The sequence below is a fragment of the Triturus cristatus genome, chromosome 2_2 (genome assembly GCF_964204655.1).
Source record: "Triturus cristatus chromosome 2_2, aTriCri1.1, whole genome shotgun sequence".
Classification (NCBI taxonomy): domain Eukaryota; kingdom Metazoa; phylum Chordata; class Amphibia; order Caudata; family Salamandridae; genus Triturus; species Triturus cristatus.
In genome coordinates this window covers 983,710,031-983,727,886 of record NC_140582.1, presented here as the reverse complement: position 1 = coordinate 983,727,886, position 17,856 = coordinate 983,710,031, and positions in this window count along the sequence as shown.

Below are 17,856 nucleotides of genomic sequence, written 5' to 3'. Positions count from 1 at the left end.
GTTCAGAGTTATCCCCCCCGCTTGTAGCACCGTAATTCACTTAGACCTTCTTTACACTGACGTACACACGAGTAGGCGCCACCGCGTACAGCATATGACTCTAACCCTTCCTCTCCTTTACCACAAATACAGCACTTGGGATTAAAAAGTAAGCCCCTGTAAATCAAAAAGGGTCGCCTGGACTTTGTGCCTGATACCCCTACATTGGTGCACTACATAAATAAGCCAACTTACTCCAGAGAGGAGTTTGTGAATGATGATAAACACCCACATATGTGGCCGTTCACATTCTTACTCCACTAACCACAGCTTAAAGAATCCATTGTTCCACTCAGCTGCCACCTTTGACCGTCTTCCTAGTGGATTTTTCCCCGCATGCTGTGGTAAAATGTATACTTACAGTTTGGATGTCTTTTAGCAAATCTACTGGCACCATCTCTCCAATCATGCTCGTGTTCACATTTTCTATGTATGACTTTTCATGACAGTGTGAGGGAGTGGTAGAAGCTTCCTTAACAGCAATGAGGGCACCGCACAGAAACAGAACCTGCATGGCCGCTTGTTGGGCCGGGTCTATTTCGTGTAGCATCTTGAGCTTCCCTTAGTAAAAGAACACAGCACGGATACCTCAGTGCAGGTTTCCTTCACAGAATCTGAACTGCACTGTCACCAGCAGTAACACACGTTTCCCTCAGGCACAGGACAGATCGTGGATGCTAGCTGCAGCAACATGATTACATTAAACACAACACAGATAACAGGCGGGGAGCAGGAGGCCAAGGATCGGTCAAAATTAGAAAACTCTGTATAAGAAGAGGAGAGCTCAAACAGAACTGCTTTCAAAGACTTCCTCCTGGAATAAATAGCGTTGCCGCCAAAAGTGAAGCTATCTCTCAGAGAAAACAAAGCAGTGAAAGAGATCAGCACTAAAGCATCCCTCACAGATCAGACACCACCATGGATCTGAGACAGCAAGCATCCAACGTGACATCCGTCAAAGACTGAACAGCACAGAGTTCACCACTCACAGAAGAGCACAGAAGTGCAGACGTGACACAGAAGGGCACTGCGCTGGAACCTTTAATCCAACTCCCCTTCATTCACTGAAAGAGCACACTACCCAGGTAGCAGGAGTGCATCCTTGAACCAAAATGGCACAGATAGTCAAATGACTCCCACAAGACTGCGCACGTCATCAGCACTGTAATCATCGCTCACTGACTGACATTTCAGTGGCAACTATACATTCCTCACGAGCAAGATACTACTGGACGGGCCCAAGCAGTAAAAGATCGGCTCACACACAGTCGCGACATTATCAGTTAAAACTTCTTCATAGCCACAGCCTCCGCAAGACACCTATGCAAGCTTCCCTCCTCCCAGAGCAGGCACCACAACTGTTGCACACCTGTGAGTGTTGAACATATGCACGGATTAGAGTGCAGCAATTTATGTCTTTTATTTACTTATTGGTCATGGTAGGGGGCAGGTATAGCTCATAGTAGGCAGATTAAGAAACAGTTAAGTTCGGCTCACCCCAATACTTGACAACTTCCAACACGTTGTTTACGGAAGTGAGAAGTGTTTTTACCAGGACGGAAACGAGTGCATTTCTAGGCTACACAAATGAGCAACGAACGTAGAGCCATGTGTGTTCTTGCGCCCCTAAAGAAGTTAGCAACTGGAGATCAGATGATGCACAAGGGGGCGCCCCACTCACTCATGCATTGCACATGCGCAGAGCTGACTGGCCCAGGCCCTATTCCTCAGTCTGAGGAAGTAAAGAAGTGAGTCAGTCACAGCAACTACTGCACCAGGCGTGGTGCTGTACTTTAGCTTTAAAGCAACTCACTCACCAACTGCTCAGAGGTGACTGGTTGGGGAAAAGGGCTTCACAAGAAACCACTGTAGAATGAAATTGTCAAGCCATAATTGTACATTACAATGATAGATTATTGATGATAAATTAGTTGTGGAACAGTTTGAGTTGAATCGCAGGCATCACGAAAACAACTGTAAACCTCAGAAAACGAATTTGTATCCTAAATTAGACCATGGGATGTTACATGATGTGATGCTTTTTAAAATAAATTTCTGTGAGATATGTATTTCTAAATTTACATCTTCACTTCAAATTGGCGAACTGCTTGTCTAATTTTAAGAGCTTGTATTTTTCGCACATCTGCAATATAATTGCACAATTTGAAACAGTTTGTATGTATAGCAGCACTCAGCTAGACCCAAACGAGTACAATGATAAAAATAAAATATTTTCTCACGTTTTTTCAAGGTGAGATATCAAGTTTATAATTAAAACACGCACTGTAATCCTTTTATTATTCTAGTCTTCTGCTCATCTTTTGCAAACAATGTCTAGCTCAACAAAGTTCTACAAATTCTAGTGAATATAAATAAGTGCAATTGCTGATAAATTGCACTTTTTGATGCAGGCACACACACACATCTGTCTGCTCCTCGGCATGGGATCGCCTCTTTTCCGTGCCCTAAGTTTGAGTTTTGCAATTCCCCCACGTGGATGCCTCTTCAGAACAATGCTGGTCCCGGGATGTTTCTCTCTGTGTGCCTATTTCTTTCTTGTGTGTCTATTTTGAATTGTGGATTTCTTTTTTCTAACCCATGTTATATGTTTTACATATACATTACTGGGGCACAACTTTCCAGGGGCCCTTCTCAGGTCTGGTAAATAACCACCTAGGATTATTCATCATCAATATAGATTCGTAAATCAGAACATTACGATTTAGGTTCATGTAAAATAGATAGAGACTATTTAGGTTTAAAGTCAATTTGGTATTGGGGAACTCCTGAGTTTGAGGGTCATAAAAAAAGGAGTATGTAGAAAAGGTGATAATTACTCATAATATATTTCTTATTGGTAGTGCCATAATCCTTTTATAGAATTGTACGATGTTCTAAGGGGATTTCACCCTGTGAACAATGCTTCCGCTGTACAGCGATTTTAAACCACCTCTGAAAGAAAATGGATTTCTCTCACTTTTATCCCATGGTGTTAGAAGATGGTTCTGACACTATGGGCCGCCCGGATTTTTCGCTTTTCGAGCACCTAATTGTTGAGCTTTTACTGTGGGGGAGCCTCATAAGTTGGGACTCACCCTCAGTGAACTCAGGATGTAAGATACTGCATGTGATTTTACTGATGTTCCCCTGGCTTGGCCAGGCCACTGCGCAGCAGCTGGAGTAAGGGACACCGGGCTGGTTACATGCAGTCACGTGTGTACATGCGTGTGCACACGTGTACGGGCTGCGCAGAGGAGATTTCTAGTGTGTGCAGTCCAGGAGCAGCTACAAAGTGAATGTTGTGGTAGGACTTATGCAGTATTGGGTGGTGACATGGAATAGGCTTTATACGGTCGAAAGAAACATGCCAGGGAAAGTCAGTGTGCTTTACTGTGTTTTAACTTCATTATTCCCCTAAGGGAATGTGGGGCCCATGGCTAGATTAACTTCCACAAGGCCTACAGTTTCCAGACACGCACTAAAGTCCATTGTATTGGAGGTGAAAAGAAGTATTCTGCAGAGTCCAAAGTCATATTTGTACTGCTTTTGGGTCGTCCAGAAATGTCATATTTATCTGAGTCTCTGGCTGGGGTCTGGCCCTGGCAGGTTAGATTAATGCCTTTTCTTTCCTGAGCGAAGATCTTCCCTCCAATGAAGGGAGATAGGTGGAGCTACAAGCCAATCCATCAACCGCTGTCGGTGGGTGCCAGGCACCAAGCTGAACCCAGGTGAAGGCAGCACTGGGGGAAAGGGAGCATGTGGCCAGAGACACTGGACGACGACGTGTTTGAACAAACCCAGAGGCTGGACAAGAAGAAGGGAGCAGGGACGTGATGTGTCGCTGTTTGATAGGACCAACAGAGACTTCCTGCCAGCCTCCTACTCAACTTTTAAAAAGTGCTTGCACAGGAAGAGAAGCTCTCTGGGGTGTGGTCTGCTGAGGCTGAAGGTGCTGGAGCCTGGCGCAATGGGCAGTTGGAAGAACAGCCCAGGACCGGTGCGCAGGAGCAGTGGCCTCTGCGCAGGGAGAAGAGAGGCCACGGAGGGGAGCCAGGCGAAAGGTTGGCGCAGGGAGCCAGTGAAGACAGCACCCTGCTGAATCAGAGACCCCGAGGGCGGAGGAGAGGGTTCCCAGTTGCTGGGGCTGGTAAAGAGGAGCATGAAGCGCCCCATAATGCCTCACCAGGCATTCGGAAATCTGCCGTTTTGGGGCTTTGTGGCCCCCAGAAGAGGGGCGGTCACCCTCACTTGTGAAAAGGTGCTGGGGGAGCTGCTGGAGAAGCCCAGTCTTTCCCCCCCAGCACGAAGAAATCTGCCATTTTTGTGCCTGATGGCCCCCAGAGGAGGGGGTCACCCTCAGGTGTGAAAAGGGGTGCAGGGGGGCTGCAGGAGCTCCGCAGTCTCCCCCAGCATAAAAAAGAACAATCCACCCATAAGTTTCACAGGGCATCTTAAAGAATAACCCCTCAAGGGCTCAGCCAGCCTTTAACACCTTCTAGGCTTGAACTTATGTTCTACAGCTGAGGGTGTACTATGAAGTGCATCATGGAGTGAAGGGCTGAGTTGGGGATGTCTGGAGAAGGGCATCCCCTGGAGTTGAAGTGGTGTAATTGCACCGAAATGCATTTACTATTGGTTATTTCTTTTTAGGTGGGCTGAAAGTCACATGTGTAAAGTGAACTACCTGTGTAAGATGATGTTAAGCTAAATGGAGTTATGTTGCTGGACCTTCCTGCTAGGGGTCTGGCTGTATTTACATAATCCCATGCTTTTACCTGTGATTCTTTTTAAAGTGAAGAGGCGCACTGCAGGAGAAGTGTAGTTGCCAGGAGTACTTCTTTTGAAGGGACTGTAAGTCACATGTGTAAGGAGATGTCATAAGCCAAGTGGGGCTATGTTGCCAGGCAGTCCTGCTAGGGTGTCTGGCTGTATATGCGCAATCCTGTGATTTCATCTGTGATGCCTTTAGGGGCTGTAATTGCAATGCATTTAAATGATCAACCAAGGTGATGAGTACTGTCCTTCTAAAGTGTATGTAAACATGGATTCTTGCTGCTGCGCTTAGGTGAAGTCCCCAGACTGCTAGCCCATAAGATATAGAGGTGCATACTTTATGGTCAGTAGGAGATGCTCAGTCAGGGTCATGTGTCACCAAGGCAGGTTTACCCCTTTTTAATGCTTGTTGAGGTAATGGGGTGAGTCGCCACTGAGATGGTGCCAGTGCGCAGGGCCCTCACTCCAGGTTATGTTCAACTATCTGCATTGGGGGCAAGTTGATGTGCATACATGGGAGTGGCAGTACTAGACCCCACCCCCCCCTTTGCGGGAGGGGTGGAGATGTTATGCAATGTCACAAAGTAATTCCAACAGCTTATGTATATTTGGAAATTGGTGCATAGTATTGAGTAGTGTGTGTGTTTAATAAATGTACTCTTACTTTTATAAAGCAAAGTACAGACTGGACAATCAATTATTGAGTGTTATTTTTGTGCACCTGCAAATGGCGATTATTAGCCCACACCACCTCCCTTGAGTAAGCCTCAGACTGCTCTGCAATGCTACCCTCTGAGAGTCAGGCGCTACAATTGAGTGTTTGGTTCCCAGTGAAGGACAAATGTAGTCATGTTATTTGTGCAGGCCTCACAGATGCTGCCTCGTTTTCCAACACATGGAAATTAGGATTAGTGCTCCAGAGCTAGAATGAGGGCACACTTTCGATAAACTAATAAATATCTTCCTCTTCCATGTGAGGAATACATTTAAGATGCTGAGTACAGCATGAGCAGCAGTCTGTCAGATGATTCCCTAGCGCTCTACCGTAGCTCCAACACTGAGTTCTAGTGAAGAACTAGGCCACTAATGTCTGCAGTAATGGCAGATGTTAACGTCCCCTGGACACCTTGTTACTGACTGTAGAACTGAATACATTTCCTTTGAAGGGGACTGCACTAAATGAACAAAATGGGGGAGGGGTTATTTTGCCCTGGAAATTATTGTGAGTGCTCCAGGAAGGTAAAATGAGGATGAATTTTCTTGAAATTTTCAAATACCTATCTTTTCCATGTGACAAAAAAGCCTGACATGCAGAGTGTAATATGCACTTCCAAAAGTTGGTTCCCAGTGTACAACTATAGATCTACCACAGAATTCTATTGATCAACTAGCGTGCTAACATTCTAAGTTCATGATAAACGCGGGGCACTCCTGACCGTCATATTGCTGAAATGCAAGCTGCTAGATTGAAATCCTTTACTATGGAGCAGTCAGAAGTAAAAGCACATTGCAGGTTTAAAACAAATATGAAATATGAAATCAAGGGACAACTAAGTGGCGGAGTGTGGCGTTGGCCTGCTTGGCTTAACCATGCACTCCGCCACTTCTGATATGCAGGGCTGCACCATATATACAACAATATGCCCTTCCTGCACATAAACAATCAATAGCGTTTTGATGTTCCATGTGTGCTGTACAATGCAGCACACAAAGAAACAGCAAAACCAACAAGAAATAAAGCATTTCTCCTCGTTTCGCCTGTTTAAGACCAGGTTTTCCCTGCTCTTAATTTTGGCGCTGCCTCCTATTTACACCACCCTTGTGAATAGGGGTCAGCGTCAAAATCAATGGCTGTTGTGGTGGAACACCCAGCGCACCACCCATTGCCCTTCTCTCTCACGCTAAGTACAGCGTGAAAGGGTGCCTTATTTACAAGGCAGCTTTAAGCCACTTTAAGTGGCTTAATGCTAACTTGTGAATAAGGTGAAGCCACCACAAGGCCACTAAAAGTGACGTTGTGGTGGCGATAGGGGCTTGTAAATATACCCCCAAATGTCTCAAAAACGAGAGGTAAGTTTTGGTTTGTTGTCATTTAGTGCATAATATACTGCAAAGGGCAAAACTTCATTATTGACAGATCGCTACCTATATCCACCATCCCATTTCCACATCTGTTCGCCCAAACTATCAATCCTCTCTGTCACATAATACCATCATAATTGTAAAAGAATGCCATGTTGATATTAATTTAGCTTCCTTTAAAATGCATGTGAGTAGACTTTTTAGAGGTGCAGAAAGTTATTGGTACATATATGTCTTATTTAAAATAAATGCATTTATGTTTGTAGGGCTAGGGACACTCATGGAATAAGGTCCACGTTTGACATTTCATTTTACTTTTCCCACTTTAATTTGATAGTTGTTACATTTTCACAAATCAACATGCAGTGCCTTCAAAATATTTTTTATTGCGAGTTAAATATGAGAAATGAATACAGCAAGATTAAAAATAATTATTTATTGCCCGTAAAACGCCTCTCTGTACAGCTTGTAAATGACGAAACTCCAAGCGAGTTAAATCATTTTCATATAAGTAATATTAAAAATCAGACCCAACGATCAGGCAGCTATGTTAAAACTGTCATTGACTACATAATTTTCATAAACTGGAAACCAATTTAAAATATAGCACAAACGTTTCATTTCTTTAAACACTCTGTTGAAGGACAATGATGGAAACCATTTTCAAATACTTAATCAGCCTCTGCACAGGAAAGTGAATGGTTGTAAAGTTTTCTTCTTCAGTAAACATGTCTTCAAGCGTAGGCACATTCTCTAAGATTTGTTGACAGTCTAGTTCCTTATTCAAACTCTGTGATCTTCACAAGCAGCTGGTAAAGGAAAAGGTGGTATTGTTATAAGGGCTCCTACTATAATTAGGTATGTCTCAGGCATTAACTTTGAATCTCCTGAATAGATAATCATTGGCGGAGAGCCAATCAAAAGTCGGCATTTTGTTGGTGAAGACTATTTGGTTTACAATCATCGATATCAGGCACATAATTGTAACTAGTTAAATTAAACCAAATAGAGACCACAAAAATGCACACATAGTTTGTGAAAAAGCCCAAAATGTAAACATGCTTTTCTAGTGATAAGGAGTTCCCTCATAACCCACGTCTTTGTCAGTCACCACACAATATATATACATTGTTTTTCACTGTTATGGAGTATATGGCTCCTTCTAATCAATGTATTTCGGTCCTGTACTCATAACTCTTCAAGAGAGATGTAGATGCCCTTCCATTCCCACCTGCCTACCAAACCAAGCAAAAATATTTCCTGCTTCCTCCTTCAGAGTCAGCATATGTCTTTAAAACATCTACAAGAGGAGGAAGAGAAACGTGATGATTCATCTTAAATCATTTCTCTGATCCCTAAAAAACTGCCAGGCTAATAACATAATTCTGCTGAGCAATTTTTCATTCTTACATTAAAGTCAATGGATTGCATTGTTTTGGTGGTAAGTCTACAGTTATTCAGAAGCAGCACAGGTAGAGCTTGGACCACATTATACATGTGATGAAGAAGGTAGTGAATACACCACCACCTAGTTAGCCCTAAATAGAGGAGGAAAATAAATTCAGTGCTCAGATACACGTTAGCGCAGACTGACTATAATGTAGAGATAGTGGAGAACTCTGCTTGATGGATGACTTCATTCTTTACTTTCCATGATAAATGGTGCCATATACATATCATGATATATGCCCCCGCCCTTGAAACTGGAAATATGTACACTATGTTCATCCCTCCTTGTGAAGGGTGGTGTATACATCTTGCTTTGATTTTTTTTTTATCCAATTCCATACAGGAGAATAGAGAAATGGAAATGTCTGATAAGATGAAGGAGGCATATACCATAAACCCTTATAAATATTGACATAGAGGCTGATCAGTCGGACCGCATGCCGCTATTGCGGCGGTGGGGAGACTGCCTGACAAGCAGGCGTTGGTCCCACCACTGCATTTCGATATGACCACAGTGCTGACAGGCAGAAAGTGCTCCCTATAATGGGGGCTTGTGCTGCGACCAAGGAAAAGGGCTGCAGCAAAAGCCGTTGTGCATGGCACACAGTGCATGGAGGTGAGTGGGGGCACTTTACAGTGGGCCACGACGGATGGTGGCCCTGTTTGGTGCCCCCCATATTACTTTCTAACATCCTTGTCTTAGCAGTTTTCTCACCATGAAAGGCTGTCAACAAGAGATATCATAATCCCAACATCACAGCCATTCAGGTATATGTCTGTAAACACTGCCCCGTAGTATGGCCTCTTTTCTTTAAGACTCAACACCGCCCTTGGCTGAGGACTCCCTCCCTCCTCCAAGGCAAGCATTTCAGACCACACTCTTTTGGATTAGGGGGAGTAACCCTCCGGCCGTATTTATTACATAATTAAAACATTGATATTATTTACATTATGTACACTTACGCAGAAAGTCCGGATACCTTGATCGATACACGAGGTTACTTGGCTAACCTTAACATGTTTGTAATACATCACATTGCTATCGTAATCAAAACATGTATAAACATTACTTTCTGCGTGTCCCCGCTAGAGCCTACGGCAAGGTCAATGTCTGGCAGCCCCAGCTCCCGCTAAAATGACAAAGACTCCTCTCGAGTAGGCCTGCATAGGGGTTGCAGCTTATCGGATGGATATTTCCCCCCGGCCCCCCCCCTACTTCCTGAGCCTTAACTACATAACAGAGGCTGCAATTATGCATATTTGTGCCCTGATGTGCATACGCGTGCGAGGGTGGCCACAGGCCTACTGGAAAGAGTGACTCCCCTGCCCCGCACCCCGACAGCCTGCTGACCGGCTGTCACTGCCCCTGGAGTTGTAAACGTTGCGTTGGGGGTCCAGCTTACCTGACGGATGTCTCCCCTGGGCCCCCCCTATGCCCTGAGCCTTAACGCCATAAAGGGGCGCTGAAATTCTGCATCCTTGCGCCCTTGTGCGCATACATGTGCGGCAGCTTGCTGGAAGAGTGACTTCCTGGCCCGCACCCATTCAGCCTGCCGACCGCTGTAACTGTCCCTGGGGTTCTATGTGAGACCCTCTGTCTCCCCCTCGGGCATCCCCAATTTGATAAATGATGATGCCTGCTACCAACCGAAACTATGCTCACCAATCATGACTTTACCGCCACAGGACAGTATAGTTGCCCGACTATCAGGCCTCCCTTACTGCCTACTAGAAAGGTCATGCTTACACCGTTGCCGCTTTTAAGCCATGCAAAAAATGTTCTTTTCAAAAAAACTTCTTCACCCCATCATGAGAAGATGTACTCCATGCTGTAGCATAACAAATTTTTGTGAAGGCACCACTGCCCTACTGCCCCCAGTTTGTAATCCTGAATAGTGCTACTGAATGATTCAGGACCCCAGACAGACTCACCACTCTTTCTACTGCAGTATGGGGGTCGTGTCTGACCACCTAATACGTGATGCAGGGCATTGTATCCCCCATCCCTGCCCCTGCAATCATTGAAAGCTGGGAGCCCATCCTCCTGTTGAGAATGATTAGCACAGGAAGACCCAGATCGCCTGGTTAAAATGGCTGAATTTATAAAATGCTGCTCTTTAAGCATTGCAGAGTTTGGGCACGCTGGCAAGACCTATTCCCTGGTTCGCAGAGGACTGCTGGATGGCACCTGCGTGCATAAGTGCAATACACTACTGTCTCACATGCGGCGGGGTGGCTGCCCAGCCCACTGGAAGAGTGACTCCGTGGCCCCCGCACCCTTTCAGCCTACCGACCTAACTGAACCCATATTTAGCAGGATCGAACCTACGCGGGGAGACTCCAATGAATTTCTAGTCCATTGCCTTAACCATGGGGCCACAACTACTTTCCGTTCAACAAGCTGCCAGTGTGCTGCCACGCGGCGGCCTGAGTTTAGGCATGCCGGCCGGACCTTTCCCCTGGGTCACGGAGAACTGCTAATCACACCTGTGTGCATATGTGCCGTAAAATATTGCTATCTGGCAGATTCCCGTTCAACTGGGTGCCGAGATGCTGCAGATGAACGCAGCCCCCCAGTTTGATCATGAAGGCAAGACATTTACCCTGATTCGCAGACGACTGTTAAATACCTTCTGCTAATGACCAATTCAGTTAAAAAACAGTGTTTGAAAAATTGCCCCTAAATCTTGTTTAAAAGCAATATGTGAACCTTTGCCACTACAGGACAACCTGACAGCATAGCAGGAGTAAAAGCAGTGTTTAACATTTGCCACTAAATTCTGTTATACGCAGTATTTAAAACTTTTGCCACCTTAGGACAACATGCCAGCAGAGCCATAGCCGAACTCTTGTCCTGCGAGATCCTTTGCCCCCAGACCATGCCTGTTCTGGAACCTCTGGTCCAATTCTTGCAAGCATCTTGCCGTCCTTGTGATGTGGTTCCGCACTGTTATCATTCGGAATACGTGCCATAAATAAATACAAACACATATGATCAATGCTCTTAGCATTTTGGTAAATGAATAGAAATCACACGTCAAACCAATTGTTTCCATCATAAGACTGCCCTCCCCTTCTAGCCCATACTCATACCCCCTCAGGCCCTATTCTTATAAAACAGGGGTCAATCACAGGAAAACAGGTCACCATGTTGTTTGACCATGAATGAGATGTTTAGGTCGAATCCCAAGAAACAAGGAACTGACTAATAATACCATATGCAATGCATTCAAAAGTAATATAGCACAAGATACAATCTGTAATATAGCCCAAAATACAATGTGTCATATGTATGTGTAATTGTGCAAAACAAAGGCCGCCTAAAACGTGCAAATGAGGCTAAATTACGGGAGAACCCAGTGGGCCAATTATGTTTGTACAATGAGCTGGACTTTCACCTCATTGTATGCTCGCCTGGACACAGATACAGATGATCAGTGCTCCTATATTTGTCAAACAGATAGAGTTCACATGCCAGCTCCCTTCTTCGCATCCTGCGACTGACATATTGGCGTATTTAGGCCTATGCACTACTGTGATGCGTTACACAGAACACATATGATCAGTACCGTATGTTGACAACCCAGCTAGCCTTCACATGTCAACCCCATTATTCCTTTCCCATACACTGCTCCTGAGGTTACCTGGAGCCTACCTTAGGGTGCCTTATATGTAAGGAAGAGGAAGGTTTGGGCCCAGCACTTTAGGGGCCCTTTGATGGCCCGACCCCTGTGCTGGGGAGCGAGAGAACAGGAGACTGTTCCCGCTCTCCTTGCCCCCTTTTAAAGGGGGGGCACTGGGCAGACCAGTCTAAACCGGCCTGCCCCAACGTCTAAAGATTGCGCTGAACCGGAAGCACTAAAGTGCTTCCGGTTCGCGCTCCCACCGGCACTGCCATTGGTTGCTCAGGGGAGGTGGGGCCCCATGTCAGAGAGCGCGGCGATCCCCCACCTCCTCCGAGCCCTGGGGAACGGTGCGAACGCCATAATTGCGGCCCGTGCTGGGTCACGCTAGGCCTTGCCCAGGATCTCTTGTCCTGGAAGGCAGCGCTCTTCCCTCCGACAGCTGTGGGTCCGACTGCCAGAATTGGAATCCAGTGGTCGGAACAAAGGGCTGTCGGCAGTCTGACCGCCATCATAATCATAACCATCACAACTATCATAATGAGGCCCAAAAATACATTGCCTTTTTCTCTTTCAGATCATCAAAGGCATGGTGAATGAAAATAGCATAATCTGACCCCAATGAATAGCACAAATAATACAAACAACACATTCGCTTTTTTCTTTTCTATTTTAAATATTGGCAAATACCATTATTTCTGGGGATAGTTGGGACCAAACTATGCTCCCCTAATTAGGAGTGAGACTGTAACAAACCTGGAACATATCTACCAAAAGTGGGTTTTGGCACTGTGGTGCTTTTGTATGGTTGTGCTGGAGAACTGGAACGGTTAACTGTTGGTCAAGAGAAGGTTTTTTGGTGCACCTAACACCAGGGCTCAGTGTGAATCAGGTGATTGTTACTTTGGTGAGAACCTGTGCTGCTGCAACTGGTCCACCTGTTAGAGTGGGAGTTTTCAAACTGCTACTACTTGTTAGTGCACTGATGGCATGAAATTAATGGATAATGAAGTCTTAAGCATGTCAATCACTGCAGTTAGAGAAGGAATGGAATTTTTGTCTCCAATCTGCTGAAAAGGAAAGAATAGTATTGTATTTTTTTATCAATTACCAAATTACAAAACTATTCCCGCAAATTGTCCCACTCTGGTAAAAAATCTACTAGATGTATTTGTTGACCACCCACGTTAAAAGGAACTGCTGCTCACATCCAAAACACTGCTGCTCATGTTCAGATTTGTAGTTTTGCCTCCAAAAACGAACCAAATGGTATGCATGGATAAAAATGTTTCTGGAATGTTGCTTGCATTGAAAGATTTCCTGAAAGGTACATCTTGCATTAAAATTAATCCCAAAAATTCCCAGAGGTGGCATAATGGCATAGTCTCTACAATTCTTTGTACATTTAGTTACAGAAAATTACCAAAATAATGCCAATTATACTGGAGTAATTAAAATTCCCCCACACCTAATACGGGGCAGCCTTGGTTCCTTAGGATATTCATTAGAAGAACGCCTTCATCGTTTGACCATTACACTATATAACTCTGGCAAATATCATAGAAACAACATAGCTCTAAGCCAATAAGTTACTGAACAGTTGCCAACTCAAGAGGACACCTGTATCAACCAGTACTAACAGATCACTCACCAACAGTAATACATATTGGATAGGATTTGTGGCACTATCATGAGCGTAAAACAGCTCAAAGCCATCTAGTTGGCTCAGCTGTTACCACCTCAATTGCACTACCAGGTCATGTTATACTTACTTGTTGTCGTATAAGAAAAGCAGACATCACACACCACATGTGACACTAACATACACATTCCTAAGACACATTGATGGCTTCATCTGTATGATTTCAACAATCTACATATCAGGTATTGGAAATGCCTCTTTTTGCATAATCATTCCACTTTATTTTGAACTGATGCTGCTGCTTTTTTCACTCTGGGCACTGGAACTATGCAAAACAGGCTCAAGTGCATGTGTCTAGCTCAGAAACATTTCAAAATTGGATATACTCCTAAATGACATTGTTAGATATGGGCGTCTTTAGTTGGCAGAGGTAGGTACCTTTGTCCAAATAGGGACCTTGCTTCTATTTAGGGTAAAGGGGATACACACTTTAGATAACTCCTGCTCACCCCCTCGGTAGCTTGGCACGAGCAGACAGGCTTATCCCAAAGGGATTATGTAAAGTATGTGTACCAACACTTACAGTAACATAGTGAAAACACCACAAATGAACACCACACCAGTTAAAAAAAATAAAATATCATTATCTAAGCTTAACAAGACCAAAACACTAAAAATCCAACATACACAGTTACAAATATGACTTTCAAAAGGTTTCAACAACTTGTACCATAGAAAGCTATGGATGTGGGACTTTTACACAAAGTACCTATAGTTGCATCAAAATTACAAGGCCAAACAGCCGCAGAGTGAAGAAGCGCCGAAAACAAAGAGATGCATCAGTTTCTAAAACCTTGAGAAGGAGTTGCGACAGTTCTGCTGCACGCAGGAGAAGTGATGCGTCGAATCCGGTCTGTAGGGGGAAGTGATGCATCGATTCTTCATGACAGTTCTGGTCCACAGGTGATGCGTTGGTAAGACTTGTCGCACAGGTGCGATGTGTGGAAATCTGGGATGCGTCGGTAATCGATGCGGCGGCGGCGAGCGGCGCTGCGTCGGTTTTCTTCAGCCGCGACCTCTCGATGCATCGATTCTTGCAGTGGCGAAAGGCGCTGCGTCGGTTTTCATTGTGGCATGACGATGCGTGGAAATTCTTCTCGTGCCCTGGAGATGCATCAGAAAAACAGCAATGCATCATTTTTGTAGTTCTTCATGTTCCTTCTCTCTTCTAGCTCCCAAACAGCAATAACAACCTCCAGAGGTCCAATAATGGCACAGGCACCTCCTTGCAGGTCAGACCTAACAGCAGCGGAGTTCGTGGGAGCTGGGGGTGAAGTCTTTGTGTCCCTGAGACTTCAGAACAGAGGCCAGCACACACAGGCACTAGGAGATCTCCTTCGAGCAGGGGATACACCATACAGCAAAGTCCTTCTCTTTTCCTTGGCAGAAACAGCAACTGCCGGCCAACCCCACACAGCACACAGCAAAGGGGCAGTACTTATCCTCAGTGTCTCCAGCTCTTCTCCTTGGCAAAGGGTCCTCTTGAATTCCAGGTATGATTAAAAAATCTGGGGTCTGGGCACAACAACCTCCATTGTCAGTGTGAGCCCTGGCTCCAGACATATCACAGCGGGTGGAGCCATCATTGTGGAAGGAACAGCTCTATTCAGGTGCAGGTGCTAATCCTCCCACCACTCCAAATGCAGACCAAACCTATTCAGCCTAGCGCTGACTCATCCAGACTCACTGGAGCCACTGCATATCCCCAGCCCCTGTAACTCTAAAACCAGACAGTCAATACACATCCTAGCAGAGGCACACTGGATCGCTAAGCAAGAAAATAACTACTTTCTAAAAGTGGAATTTTCAAACACAGAGTGTAACAATCACCCTCACTAAAAGATGCATTTTAACATTCTGAGATCAGGCATGCTAAACTTTATTTTCCTATCTGGTTTCCACTTTCCAGGGGTAGTTATGCTTATAAGATGTTATAAGCAAATTCCCCATTGTATCCTATGGAAACAGATAGCTTTAGAATAGTGAAAAACGAAATTGACAGTATTTCACTAACAGGACATGCCACACACATAATGGCATGTTATACCTTTCACATGCACTGCACCCTGCCCACAGCGGTCCCTTGGGCCTACCTTAGGGGTGACTAACATGTAAAAAAGGGAAGGTTAGGGCCTTGCCAAGTCGACATGGCAGTTAACAAACCACGTGCAGGTACTGCAGTGGCAGGCCTGGGATATTTTTTCAGGGCTAATCATGTGGGTGGCACAATCAGTGCTTCAGCCCGACTAATAGCATTTGATTAACCAGCCCTTGCACACTTAGTGCACTTTACTAGGGACCTACTAGTAAATCAAATATGCCAATCAGGGAGAACTAATCATGATAACAATTTACACGGAGAGCATGAGCACTTTAGCGCTGATTAGCAGTGGTAAAGTGCCCAGAGTCCTAAAGCCAACAACAGCAGGTCAGGAAAAAACAGGAGAAAGAAGCAAAAAGTTTGGGGATAACCCTGCAAAAAGGGCCATTTCCAACAGACATCTCCAGTATATGGCACAAAGTGAAACCAAGAACTGTAGGTTAAATGCCACTAGTGGACTTAAATATCCAATAGGCTGTTACTTGTTGCAAATCTCAGTGACTGAGAACACCTAAGCTTGTCCCCGCCTTTGTTCTTCTAGCCAGGCAGGCACCATTCCCAGTGGAAGGAGAGCTAGCTTCAAAACTGGTTTTGAGTAAATACAGAGGAGGGATTGTGACCACATCATTAGGGCTGGCACAGAAGTTATGCACAGCAGAAGAAAGGTTCTGCCATGGTGGATTAAGGTAGAGAGAGGCACTATGGGATTGTTTTCAGTAGGCCACAAATACCTGCTTTAAAAGTGATTAGGGTTGTCCCTTGGAATTACTGTGCCTGTGCTAGACAGAAGAACAACTGTATCTGCTGTTGAGGCTTATGAGGAGGCCTGAGAAAAGCTAGTCTTCCCCCACTTGTACCCAGGACAAAGAAAGTGGACTGAAACTTCAGTTGGCATGTGTCCTGTTAAACTACAGAGGCACAAGTTGCTAGAAGCCTTTTCTCTGAAGAGTCCAGATGGCCAGTTCCAAATGGAGCTACTCTGGACCCTGCTAGACACGTCTGCTGGAGTCAGTGTTTACCCTCAAGTGCTAGGGCCCTTTGACATTTGGCTGGGTCAAACTGTACCCCAAATAATATCTTAAGAAACCTGCGACTTAGAAACGTTTTGTCTCCAGAGCCCTCCAGAGGACTAGGACAAACCTACTAAGTCAATCCGACAAAGGGAGGTTGCCGCTGGGTCAACGATTCAGGTTGCTTCTGCTCTGAGATATTCCATAGCAGCAAATCTATTTCAGTGGGACATCGCTGAGAGGGTATCAAATCTCCTGCAGCCCTGTTCAGCTAAAGCTTGCATCCCTGCCCCACTGGTGGAATTCAAGATACAATGAAATTACTAAATCCAAATGTAGAAATCTTCACCTGGTAAAGGCACCAAAAGTATCCATCTAGCATACAACCTCCTTCCTTGGGCATTAGTTTTGAATTCCTGCCACTCTAAGCTGTCCCGCCAAAAGTCAACGGCTTTACCTGGGCCTCATCCAATGGCTATCTGACCTCATGGAGCCCTTCTTATACACAGCCTGCTGGCTTGTCCCACTCAGGATTGTTACTTCCATTTCAGAGACTAAGTCAGAAGGTAAAACTTCCAACCGGGATGGACCTGATTTCTGTAGCCAACCCGTGCACCATCAGAGTCGGCTGTAAATTGTCTCTAGGTATCTGTCAAGTGCAACTAGATGACCACAACTGGAGCTTCAAGCTTTTTGGTGCTATTTTCATGTACAAGTTTAAACAATCATATCTCTGGATCCCCTTATTGGAAAATGAACATGTTGGGGTCATGTTGTTCAATAAATTATGCTCTCTTATTATAAATTGGAGTGAGAGTTTGATGGTGTTATGCTTTTAACATTTTAACAGTTTTTATACTTTGAAACGCTTTTGACATTTTTTTAATGTAAGCCTGTTTGCTCTGCGCCATAATTACCTGACAACTACTGGACCTAACACGGATAGTAACAATATTACTTTTAGTGTACCACCCAACACCCATACTAATAATCCACTTTCTCACATCAGCCATGCAGAAAATGTTAACTTGAACGTACTACACTCAACTACACATTAAATGGCATCAAAGCCAAACA